A 12,043-nucleotide genomic window follows, 5' to 3' on the forward strand; every position below is an offset into this window, starting at 1 on the left:
ATAAGAGAATATGCATTGCTTGTGCTTATTACCCTTCATGATCTGCGAGATTAAATTGCTATCATTAAGGTAGGTAACCAAGGACCAGTTACTGAAATGCGGCTAGACATGGGCTTTCATTTCAATTCCATTCGTGCATTGACGTTTGATACAAACTACAAGAAAACCAGTTTAAATGCAAAAAAATGAGATATTTTTGATCCAAGGAGTATCATGTACGTCTTTTATTGTTAATTAAAAATATTTTAAATGTGATTCTTTTAAATAAGCTTTAATTTATAGTAAATTGAACATTTGGAGATAATTTGGTTTAAAATGTCATTAGCCGATATTCTGACAATATATATATATATATATATATATATATATATATATATATATATATATATATATTTAAAAATCTGATATCATTGCATGTAATAGACGAAAAATGGATTCAGGAGATTGACGTGTGGCATTAATTAGCGTTTTCACTCAATCTGTCTTGGAATCACTGGTTATTTTATGATTAATATCTGGCAGGTTGTTATTATGTAAGTACCCGAAAATCAATATGAATTTTAAGGACCCTTTTTCTGACAGATTGAAACTAAAATTTGACATAGGACTGCAACTATAATTCATTGATAACATGCCATATATCATTCATTTAGATATCATTGAATCTTTCAGTTATTGCGATTACAAATATGAGAAATTAGACTGTCAGTCAACCTATGAACGGATTCAATTTCAAAATCTGACGTGGATGGTTTGCAGTTATCCTGTTCAGTGGTACTCGAAGAATCGAACAAACCAACAGAATCTGAAAGTACTTTATTCAAAATTCAGCATAATACGAGCAAATCCACTATACCAAATTTTTCCCGTTTAGTTCAATGTGTTTTCGTGTAAGCATGTTCATAGACAGACTAGAATACCGCTAAATGTTTTTTTTCTCTGAATCAAGGAGGTTTGATAAATGCAGATTTGAGAAAATCTTGAAATCAAATTTTTGTGGTGATTAACATACTTTATGTTGCTTTCTTCGCGTTCGAGAAAGTAAAGAGCTTCAAATATATTATTTGCGATGCATATTTAGATAAGTATGTAAGAGGCCTTAAATATGATTTTTATGTATGTTAGAGTAATAAAACTATATAAATTATGCGATGGATTTTGATATGGATGCCATACTACCAGGCAGTGGTTCGATGGAAATGAAGTCATTTCACCATCGTAAGATTTTCAATCATCAAAAGAAAATTTTCCTTTCGATAAAAATGGCAAGGTCTAGAATTTCGGATTTTCATAAAAAATCGAAATTTCTGGATGGCGTGTTTTGTCACTAATCCTCTCACCTCCTTAAATGTTCATGTTTTATTTAATTTATTGTATTTCTGTCTCATTTTTGCAAAGATTATTTCTTAACGGATCTATCATGTTTGAACCATGGCTAATGGACGAAGAAAACACCTGAGACGATACAGTCTTTTCTCTTTAATACTGAACACCACACCAGTGAGATGACATTTCAGCTTTGACCAAGTCAGAACACATCAGGTCCATATACAGGTTGGATCTTCCGTATATTCCCCTGCTGGTGCTTTACCAGGAAGTCAAAGCTGATCCCTTCCCCCTCCTTCCTTTAACAGCCAAGTATACGTTGCACGGTTTCCGAAATTGTGCGCCAAGAACCGAAGTATTTTGAACTGATACAATAAAATCTTTCTAGAATAAGGTACATTTCTCTTGGAAGAACTGAAATGAACGGATGAGATTTAGCGACGGTAAGTGCACCATTCGCTGAGTATAAATATCATATTGTGTATATTTAATTCAGATAGGTGTCTAATTGACTGAATTTGCATCAAACTTCTTTTCAAATTTAATTTGAATCAATTTTTTTTTTCAGTGTCATTTGATGAAGGTTAATTTGTTATGCGGAGTGGAATTTTATATTGGTGTTTGGTAAGAAAGCTTTCATTTTGTCATATCAAAAGTGTGAATTTATTTTGTAGTTCTCATTTGATATCCGATTCATTTTATGTTGCATATAATTCGTATAATGCTGAAATCTCCATATAAGCTTACCCTTTGACTGTGAATTTAAGATCTTACTTAGAGGCTTCATTTTGTTTTGAAAATTTACTCTTAATTTAATTAATATAAGAATAAAATGCGCACTCGAGATTCTCCCGCTCATCCAATTTATTCTACTTAAACAGTTCTAGTTCTTGGATAATATTTCATGAACAGTTCATCGGATATCAAAAATAAGTAACATTTTTGTGTATTCTCTCTTATTATAAGCCTTTTAACCGTAGTTTCTTGATATTGCTTGTATTTTTCCCGTAGCTTATAAATTATTGGAATTTCGAATCAAAGTTCTATATTTACGTACATGTAATATCGTAGTTAAATATTATTTCTCAAATATATTACAATTGTAGAATTCTGAGACTTTCGGAAGTACTTGGACACTCGAATTTCAGTTACTATGTTGCAGGTTTTTGAAATGAGATTGAGACATTTAAATATAACTTTTTTTTTTAATTGTATTTTCAAAACTTTTTCGAAAGAAATATTCCATGTGATCACGATTGAAAATATATTTGGATATTTTCAAAGCTGAAGAAATTTTCCAGATTTTTTTAAACGTGGTTTATATTCCAATTATGGAATACTTTAAAATGTCGACATACAATCGCAAACAATTCTGAGGGTAAACGTAGATTTCGGGAAATCGATGTGTGAATAATATAAAAACTTCCGAGAAAAAAAAAGTTAAATATTTTCCAATGAATAACTTCAGATGCGGTGAAAACTTGGGTAAGTAGTCAAAATTTAACGTTTTCTTAATGAAGTTTTAATAGTATATCTACTACTTCATATAATCCTATATCAAAACTTTGCAATTCTAAATTGCTGTAATTTACGGAGCAATGATTTTTTTTTTACTGTAAAAAAAAAGAAGAAAAAAATGACAGAATTTTAATTTCTAAAATTATCGATTATATTTACCAATTGGGTATTAATTTTATCTTTCGCATTGGCAACTTCGGTAATTACATTGGCCACCAATTTCCAAAAATAACAGTTGAAATACAGGATGTCCATATTTAAGTCAATGGTGAAAAGTCGACAAATATTACGGTTTTAGCAAATAATCCTATGTTTAGTAATCGTAATAATTAATATGTAAACGTAACTTTATTTAAGCTCAACATGAGTATTTTTCTGTGGACAAAATAGAAATGGAACTATTTGAAACTAACATTTTAGGAATATTAAATTTTAATTGAATTGGTTTACAATCTCGTGACGGAGCTACAAAATGCTCGATAGGAGGAAAATGTTGTTCTGTTTTGAACAAAAGTGACACGTATGCATCCAAATCCTTTCCGAATTCGTTCTTAAATAATCGGGAATATACTGGATGCACTCCTTATACTGCATGTCTGGAGCATTAGGCTATTCTATGCAATTATACATTCTTCATATTACCTGTATTAAGCTGAATTTATATAAAGAATTGTTATGTTGACCTCTTTGAAATATATGCCTACAAATTTATTGAGTAATTTTTTAATATGTTGAGTGCTATGGTCTCGCCAATGCTGTAAAATTCAACGGTAGTAAACCCATAAATATGAGAGCAAATTCTATCGTATAATCGTATGCATTACCAAACTTCTTCTTTAATAATTGACAAGCAATGCAAATTCCTTTCCGTTTTAAGGATGGATCCACTTCTATTTAATAAAATGCTTCCACATTGAATAGTGTCTTATAAGGAAAAGTTTTTATGGCGTCAGTCGCCATCATTTTTGAATACTTCCATTAACAACTTTTTGAAAAGAAATTTGTTATATTGAAGACCATTTATGAATGAAGAGTAATTGACGTCGTTCTCTTTAGCCCTTTCAAAAATTTAAATTTAAGAAAATGTATTATATGCCCAAGTCTCGGTTCTTGAAATTTATTTATTCACCATAATATTTCCGTGGTACGAGTTGAAAATTATACTTATTAATACTTAAAAAAATACTAATTGTAAGATTTAGCACTATATATTTTTGTTTTAATGTAAAGGTCGGTTTCATTCAAACATTATTTTGAGATAGAATAAATGTAATTTTTGGGATTTGCCAAGTCTCTAGATAAGACGTCAATATTTGTACTAATTGTTTTACTTTATTGTAGTGAAATAAAAAAAAAAGTCCATTCAACTAAATACTTTTTATGTATCTAATTTTGTTTTTATTAAATTTGTTATAAAATTGAAATTTATTAATTTTTTTATGCATCGAATAATTTGTCACCAGAAATTCGCAAAATATTACACCATCAAGAAGACTATAAACGACAATGTACATTTTCAAGTCCTTAAGGAAATCTTTATAATTCAAAGTAATAAAAAAAAAATACGCAAGCGTCAATAGTATATTAATAATAAAATGAGTGTTTTAGTCTGAATTTTAAGGACTTTCTAAAAGCGAATTTTCAAGATTTGGGTTTGGTTAAGGGAGTAAAGAAAACTGCAGATTTTCCCTCTTGGAAACGCGATTTACACATATATTAGATGAAGGAAAAGTACCCATGAGAAAATTAGGCCTCTTGAAACTTTTACATCTAAAGAAATCGATATTTGAAGAAAAAGATCCGCTTGTTCAAGAAATTTTAAATTCATTATTTCATTGTTTATTCACAACGTTTTTAGTTACTAATAACTTTGGCATTGAATTTTTTTTTTCAACGCTGGTTTGAAAGATATTTTCTATATGTCCGCTGACGAATGTATGTTTCTAGGTATTCTCAAATCTGAGAAAAATATGTTCGTTTTGTTATTTTTTATTTCATCTGGATTTGTTTATTTTCTAACAAGTCTCGTTTATTTAGTCTTGGGATCTTCTGAAGGGTCGAAAAATGGGTAGGAGCGATAAGAAGTATTTCGCAGAAAGCAAGCAAGCATCGATTCATGACGGCTATGCGAAAGCATAGATGTGCAAAAATTCTGTCAAAATCGGAAATTCTACACTTTGCTTAACATTTCTGAACATGAGTTTAACATTTCTCAATGTTTAATGAAATTTTTAATAATATACCTGTTATTAAGTAGTTATATGTTCATATAATTTCAAAGTTAAACTTAGTCAGTTAAAGTATTTTAATTTTATTTTAAAAACGTAATTTAATATTGTCGAATTTTAGTCTGAAATTGAGATAAAGGAAGAAACTGGTGAGCATCAAATCTCAAGATTAGAAACGGCCCACATAGTGCTTGATCTCTCCAATCATGTAGCATTTCCATCAACTCAAGCATCACTTGCACCACCAGAAAGATACTGGTAAGTAAATGGCAATCACATTCGTTATTATTTTGATATTTATCGACGCGAGAAAGTATTATTCTAAACTGGGGACTGATAAATGTTTCAGACGTCAAGTATGTCATTCTAAAAATATTTTTTTAGGAAATGTATAGTGTGGGATCTCGGTTAGTGCGATTTTTTCCATACTTGTTTTTACAAGCATTTGAAGGAGTTGAAGACACTTTCTTTTCGGTTTCCTTCTGAGAACGGAGTCCATTAAGTAGTTGCGTCCAAGCTAGAATTAGGACATTATGCAGTTAGGTTAACAGCCTAAAACGCGATATTTTTCTATTAGTTTCCTAGATTTTCAATGAAATAGCAATATAATTACTTGTTGTGGTGGTATTTTTTATTGGAGCATTTATTTTTAAATATATAAAACAACCTCTATTCTTCTCAATTCAAGTTTCATTATTTCTAAGTTGACCTGTCTTTAAACTCGATCTTTATCTTTTTTTAAATCTCCGATTTGAATGGACTTAGCCAATCTCGCGAGCATTAAGAGTATTAGCTACTTGCTGAGACAATTTTCTATTCAGTAATTTTATTTACAACTTATGCAATAAAAAGTACCTAAAACTTTTATTAAATTTTTATATCATTCAGAAACTTTTTCTTTTCGATTCTGCTATTTGGACCTATTATTACATCTTGAATCTTGTAGGATTACAAGATTCACGATTCTTGTAGGATCGTGAGCTCGTCGATTACACCTTTCTGAGATCTTATCTATTTTTATCGACTGTTCTAATATAATATATGCATTGAAATTCATCATGTGTTCAAGAGTTTTCTACTTAATACTATATTTTAATAATTCCGAAAACTATCAATTAATAAATTGTTTTTATAAGGGTGCTGTATTTTGTAATTTTTTTAGGTAATTGTGGTATCTAATAACGTTCGAAGAGATAATTTGATTGAAATATCCCATAAAAATTTTCAAAAGGCATTTAATACTGAATTTATAAAACGCATTTCTGTTAGTAGTTTAATAAAAAAAGAATATGCTTATTTTGGTCAAAAGTTTATTTTCTGTGATATAAGTATAAGAAAACTAGGCTTTAACGTCAGAAGAAAATCAAATTATGCCACAATTCTACCAAGAAAAAGTAAATTCTCAAACTTTCAGTGAAAATTAAATCTTTTTGAATGCGATTGGCATTAAAATTATTTAATTATTCGTAGATGCTTTAACTATTTTTATTTCTTCCACCATACTTTAAATGAAAAAAAATCTTTAAATGAATTTAAGCTTCTAGTCCGAAACTTCTGTTAATGATTATTTTTTGACTTAATGAATCGATTCTTCCTTTAGATGGTTTGATTATTTTAGGCGAACTGTTCATAATTCAGTGTGTAATGATTTTTCCAACCCTCAATTTACAGAAGACGCTTAAATACCTTTTTATGCTACAGAAGAATCATTCTAGAAACAAATACATTCTTACAGAAAATTATTAATTCATAATAACCTTGTTTAAAATTTTAAAAATTCGTTGTTGAACAATATCTATTTAATTTTCTTTAAAAAGGTCTTTCTTTTTATATTTTATACTATTTTCGAAACTTTTAACCTTAATTAGAGAAAGAAACAAGTACTGAAAAAAATGCATTTAATTTCATGGCAAAGAACGTGATAAAAAAAAATCATTATCTGAAATAATGAGAAAGGAAATGCATCGTAAAAATATACAAAACATTGTTTTTAGAAACTTTTAAGGGTTTTCAAACGATTTATTTTTCTTTTTGTATTCCATATCGTTTGAAGCCATTTGTAGATAAATTGTCAGAATGTGAGCTTTATCAAAATACCAGTTAAAATGCCCATCTTGAATTTCGGTACATATAAACTTCTTTCCCTTGTGTAGATTGTATAGAGTTTTGCTTTTGAATGCAACATTGTTAGGGTATCTTGCAAATGCATTTCTAACACGAGAATTTAATTTTTTTTACAGAATCGTACCTGACGTGGTGGAAGAGAATTCTGAGAGTTTCATGATTGTTTCTCATTATTGTAAAAATTTTATTTGTAAATATTGTATCGCGTATCTCTATCTCATTGTTTAATATTTTTTGTTAATTTTGTAATTAAATTTCTTTCTTCTATATATGTTTCAAATTAGTAAATATTAATTTAATATAAGCAAAAAATATGAAGCGCTCTCGAAATACAATCGTCTTTTTTAGTTTGATTCAGAAATCTTAAAAGAAATTTCATAATGTTTGTATTTTTGTTCGTATTTTGAATGTAATGCAATTTTTGTATTTTTTATTCTTCTAATTGTATCTTTTTTTAGTTTAAGAAATAAATTTTTATTAAAATATACCGTAAGTTATAATGTATTGTATATAATTGCCGCATTGAAAAGAGGTAGTGGACTCTCCATGACCGAATGGTCATAGCACTGATCTCATAATCACGAGATCGCAAGTTCGAATCCCGCTAGAGACGATACGATTCACAGTTTGTGTAAATATTTAATTCCTTGATTTTTATATTTTCCTTTATTTCATGCTCCAGGAGATACTGAACATTTCTTTAGTTTACCAGACAAGTGTTCTGGACTTTTCTTACTGTCTCCAGAAAAGTATTCTGCAATTTTCCCTGCTAATATAAAAGCAGAAGATCTGTCGGTCACTGTGTTCTCAGTTCAGAATCGAGTTAATAAATTGGTTTAGCTCTACTTCTTGTGTGTGTCATTGAATTCCACACTAAAGAAACTATATGACAATATATATGATGTGTAGTATGTATGCAACTTCAGCATTTAAATTTAATTAGATGAGAACTTCGCAACGGTAACAATTGCGAGAGTGGATAATTTTACTCGAGAGAAGAATGAAGAAATTATTCAAAGAGTCATTTTTCTTTCGTCTTTATGTAAAGAAATTTGGATATTCCAAGAATTTTTATACTTAATTATGAGTTTTAATAATTTTTGATTTTATCGGGCAATAAAGTCTTTGAAGTTTGAATTTCAAAATTATATTTTGAAATATAAAGTGAAAAAAAATCGATTTTAATATATATAGCATTAACTAAATATTTGTTTTAATACAATTTGTTTATTGATTACGTATATATTAATATTAAAGTAAAAACAAAATTAGATTTTTTTTTAAATTATCTGAGGCGCTTGAATATAAGACCTCGGTATTTTTGCTGAAGATTTCCTTTTGCTTTATTCCAGCGAAATCGGAGTAGTTTATCCAACAAAATTCGCTTCATGTTTCAAAGTTTGTTTTTCAGAGCCACCAGGAAATAACCCATTAGTAAATCGGGAGGTTATTGACGAAACAAATGTAAGCTTTCAAGGCCTTGGAGCGAATTTTATCAAATTCAATTTAAGTATTGGAAATCTTATTTAAACGAAATTTAAAATATTTATAGTCTTTCTTGCTATTTTCCTCCTTAAGGTTAAAAATTAGGATGAATACATTAAATTTTTTAAAGTACAGAATTTGTTAAGTATACGTTTAATTGCATGATATTCTAAGTTTTTGATGCAAACTCTGAAGACTAATACAAGACGACTAAATGAATCCAATTTAGTACATATTACTTCAGTAATATAATGTTAGGCATGGATGTTTGTCCTGAAGTATTAAAATTTAGAAATGGGACTGAATTGGCTACTTTATTGACAATAATGTATTCAACAAATTACAGAATTGTTTTAGCGAGAAACGTGATAGATGAATATACTTTATATCGCGTTCAGATTTCAAAAATATGGAAGCAGACGAGACAATCAACGTAGATGAAATTTTCATGAGTGAAGATCAAAATCCATCTACTCCAAAATTCTTCACCAAATTGGCGACGAGATTATCGCTGTAGATCGGGAATCTCCCTTGAAAAATCTACAAGCGTGATTGCATGATTTATCATGTAAATCACTCGTTGAACATGCTCGACTGAGTAAAAATCATTTTAGTTCTTCTACCTGATTTATAATCGTGTATCTCTGATTTATAATAGTAAGAAATGCTGACAATAGCGTTGGAATGCAAAAGCAATTCATTTTGACATGGAACAAGAAACTCCGAAGGTGGCGATGACAAGCCAACAATGCCATTTAAAACATCATCACAGGGAAAAAAAGTAAATATTATAATACATAAACTCGTTTAGTATTGTCATTTTTGTCTCTAATTGAACATGTTTCATAAAGAATTTATAAAATCTTTCATTCACTGAATAAAATTCGAGTTACTATAATGTTGTAACACTAAGTATACACTTGTTGTAACACTTAAGTATATGGTGAAGTATACACTTTCACCATATACATTTTAAGTCTAAAAGATGTATTCATGCAACACTGAATTTACAAAATAGATGGAAAAATAAATTAGATTTTGCAGAACAGTTTAAAGGTTAAAATCAAATAAAAAAAAAACCACTGAAGAAGGCTCTCATTCTTTAAAATACAACATACCCAATATTAATTTTTTAGTTCCATGTGTTCCTAAACAGAAAAATTAAAGTAAAAAAAATTTAGTAATCTTATCAGTCTAAAAAAAAAATCCAGACTTTCTAAAAAATTTTCATAGTGACAAAAATAAATACATAAAATTTTTCCATAATAAAAAATCCACAGAAGTCCTTGATTATTCTTTAAAGACACTAGTATCAATGTTTATAACATTACGATAATATTACAGTGCAAAAGTTTTAAAAATCGTCCCTAAATCCTTTCCTAAGCAAATGGAATGAATGCTCTACACGTATTCTAAAATACCATAAAAGAAAACACACGCGAACGGAAACTTGAACGCCAGTTTTTATACATAGGAACTTTTGGTCGGTTATAGGCCCCTAAATGGAATGGAAAATGAAACCATTCCCATAGATAGATTCATCCGCGAATACATTTTACATTGTGCACTCTTAACATTTCATATCGCTTTGCGTATCATGTAGACCGTTCAATACTGATCGGAATCGAGTCTTTTCAATATCTTCCAGTGTGTTTCCGTGACATCGCTTCATCCTTGAATGCAATGACAGACGGTATTGGGACTCATCCGTACGGGCATTTCCATAAGTCATAAATATCCAATAAATCATTCGTAACTCATTGAAAAAAGGGGGTTGGGAGTGATTAGTCTAGGTTTGCTGAAAACATGTTTGCTGTTGGTAAGAATATTTCGCAAGAAAGTGTATTATTATTTTAACTAAATTTTGATGCTTAAATGTAAGGAAAAAGCATTTGTCTGTAAGACAAATTAAAGAAACAAATCTTGAAGAAATAAAGCAAAAATCTGATGAAATCAAAACCCTTTCGTTTAATGAGGATCATTATGTCTTATCTAAAATAATGCATTTACTATCTAAAATATAGAAAAAAAGATTATTGCTTCGAAATAGACACGTATTTATATGAGAAGAAACATCATTCGTCTTTGATTTTTATCATTCATTTTCGAATACATTTAAAAAGCAATTTATTTTGTAGTATTCAGACTGTATTTAAAATTATATACATTCTAAATTGTATCAAAGAACATGTCATTTAGTATTCAAAACTGCGTTAAACTTCGCCAAATCTGGCACTATTAGATAATGCTCAAAATTTTTTATATAACACAACTTCTAAACAAAACCATGGGTTGGCAGTTTTATGATCAGTACGGAAATGTTCAGTACGGAAAAGTCATACAACCAAGGGGCTTTGGGAACAAGGTATTAAGTGCGGGGTTTTGTATCTTTCCCAACTGTGGCAGTTTCTTTTTCCTTCAAAAGTACAATTTCACGAACAATTTGCGGAACACTCCCGATGACGTCCAGCAAAGGATTAGTTCCGCGATGTATCGAATGGCACGTATATAGAAATGTCTGTAGAGTGAGGGACAATGGGTACTGGGAATTAGATGGATCTATTTCTGTATGCTTCACAAATCTGGCAGTCTTTTTTTTTTTCAGAAGTGAGACTTATTTTGTTCATATCGCATTAGGATAAAAGAAGAAACTCTTCCAATGAACATAGAGGCGAGTGAATACCACATGTTTCTATAGCGACTATCATAAATTTATCATCTTGCCAGCAAGTGTTTTCGTGGTAAACAAATAGCAACGCATGGAATCGGCGTTGCAGTTTTATGAAATCATATTTTTATCTGGGCTTATGAATTCTTTTTAAAATTTTATTTTTTGCTGTTTTAAATAGATCGTCTTATAAAGATTTTATATAAAGTATATCAAATGTAAATCTTGGTATTTCTAAGTTAATTAAATTCAAACTACTTTGTCATATTAATATTAATTCCTTCTCAATGTTTATTAATAACGTTTAAGTGGTTCAATATTACAGAAAACTTTATTTCGTTCATTTTAAAAATAATATTAGTATACCAAAATTCATAGAACGAAATGTACATTTTTCTTACAATACATAACATAATTGTAATGAAAATGGAACCTTAGAGAACAGTAGTTATGTGAAAAAGGTAATTATTCAATTTATCTGCAAATTAGATGAAACTTTTTGCTACTTTAAATTTTATAATACTGAAGCTAAGATATAAAGCTAGATATACATTTAATCATAAAGCAACATTTCAACTTCCTATCTAACTCAAAAAAAGATCGTAAGTGGAATAGATCTTTATAAAAATCATTTTTTTTCAAGTTTCATATTCCTTTTTTTTCAAAAAATGTAAAAAAGTTTCCTTTTACATTT

At 29.2% G+C, this 12,043-nt stretch overlaps 1 long non-coding RNA gene across 1 annotated transcript; it reads left to right on the forward strand.

Annotated features, from left to right (window-relative positions):
• Nucleotides 1-1,828: 1,828 nt before the first annotated feature.
• LOC129974833 (uncharacterized) lies at nt 1,829-7,486 on the forward strand. Its single transcript, XR_008784970.1, has 3 exons — nt 1,829-1,950; nt 5,194-5,330; nt 7,313-7,486. It is a non-coding gene; the product is annotated as an uncharacterized LOC129974833 (long non-coding RNA).
• The last annotated feature ends 4,557 nt before the right edge of the window (nt 7,487-12,043 follow it).

Source organism: Argiope bruennichi, chromosome 7, assembly GCF_947563725.1.
Source record: "Argiope bruennichi chromosome 7, qqArgBrue1.1, whole genome shotgun sequence".
NCBI lineage: Eukaryota > Metazoa > Arthropoda > Arachnida > Araneae > Araneidae > Argiope > Argiope bruennichi.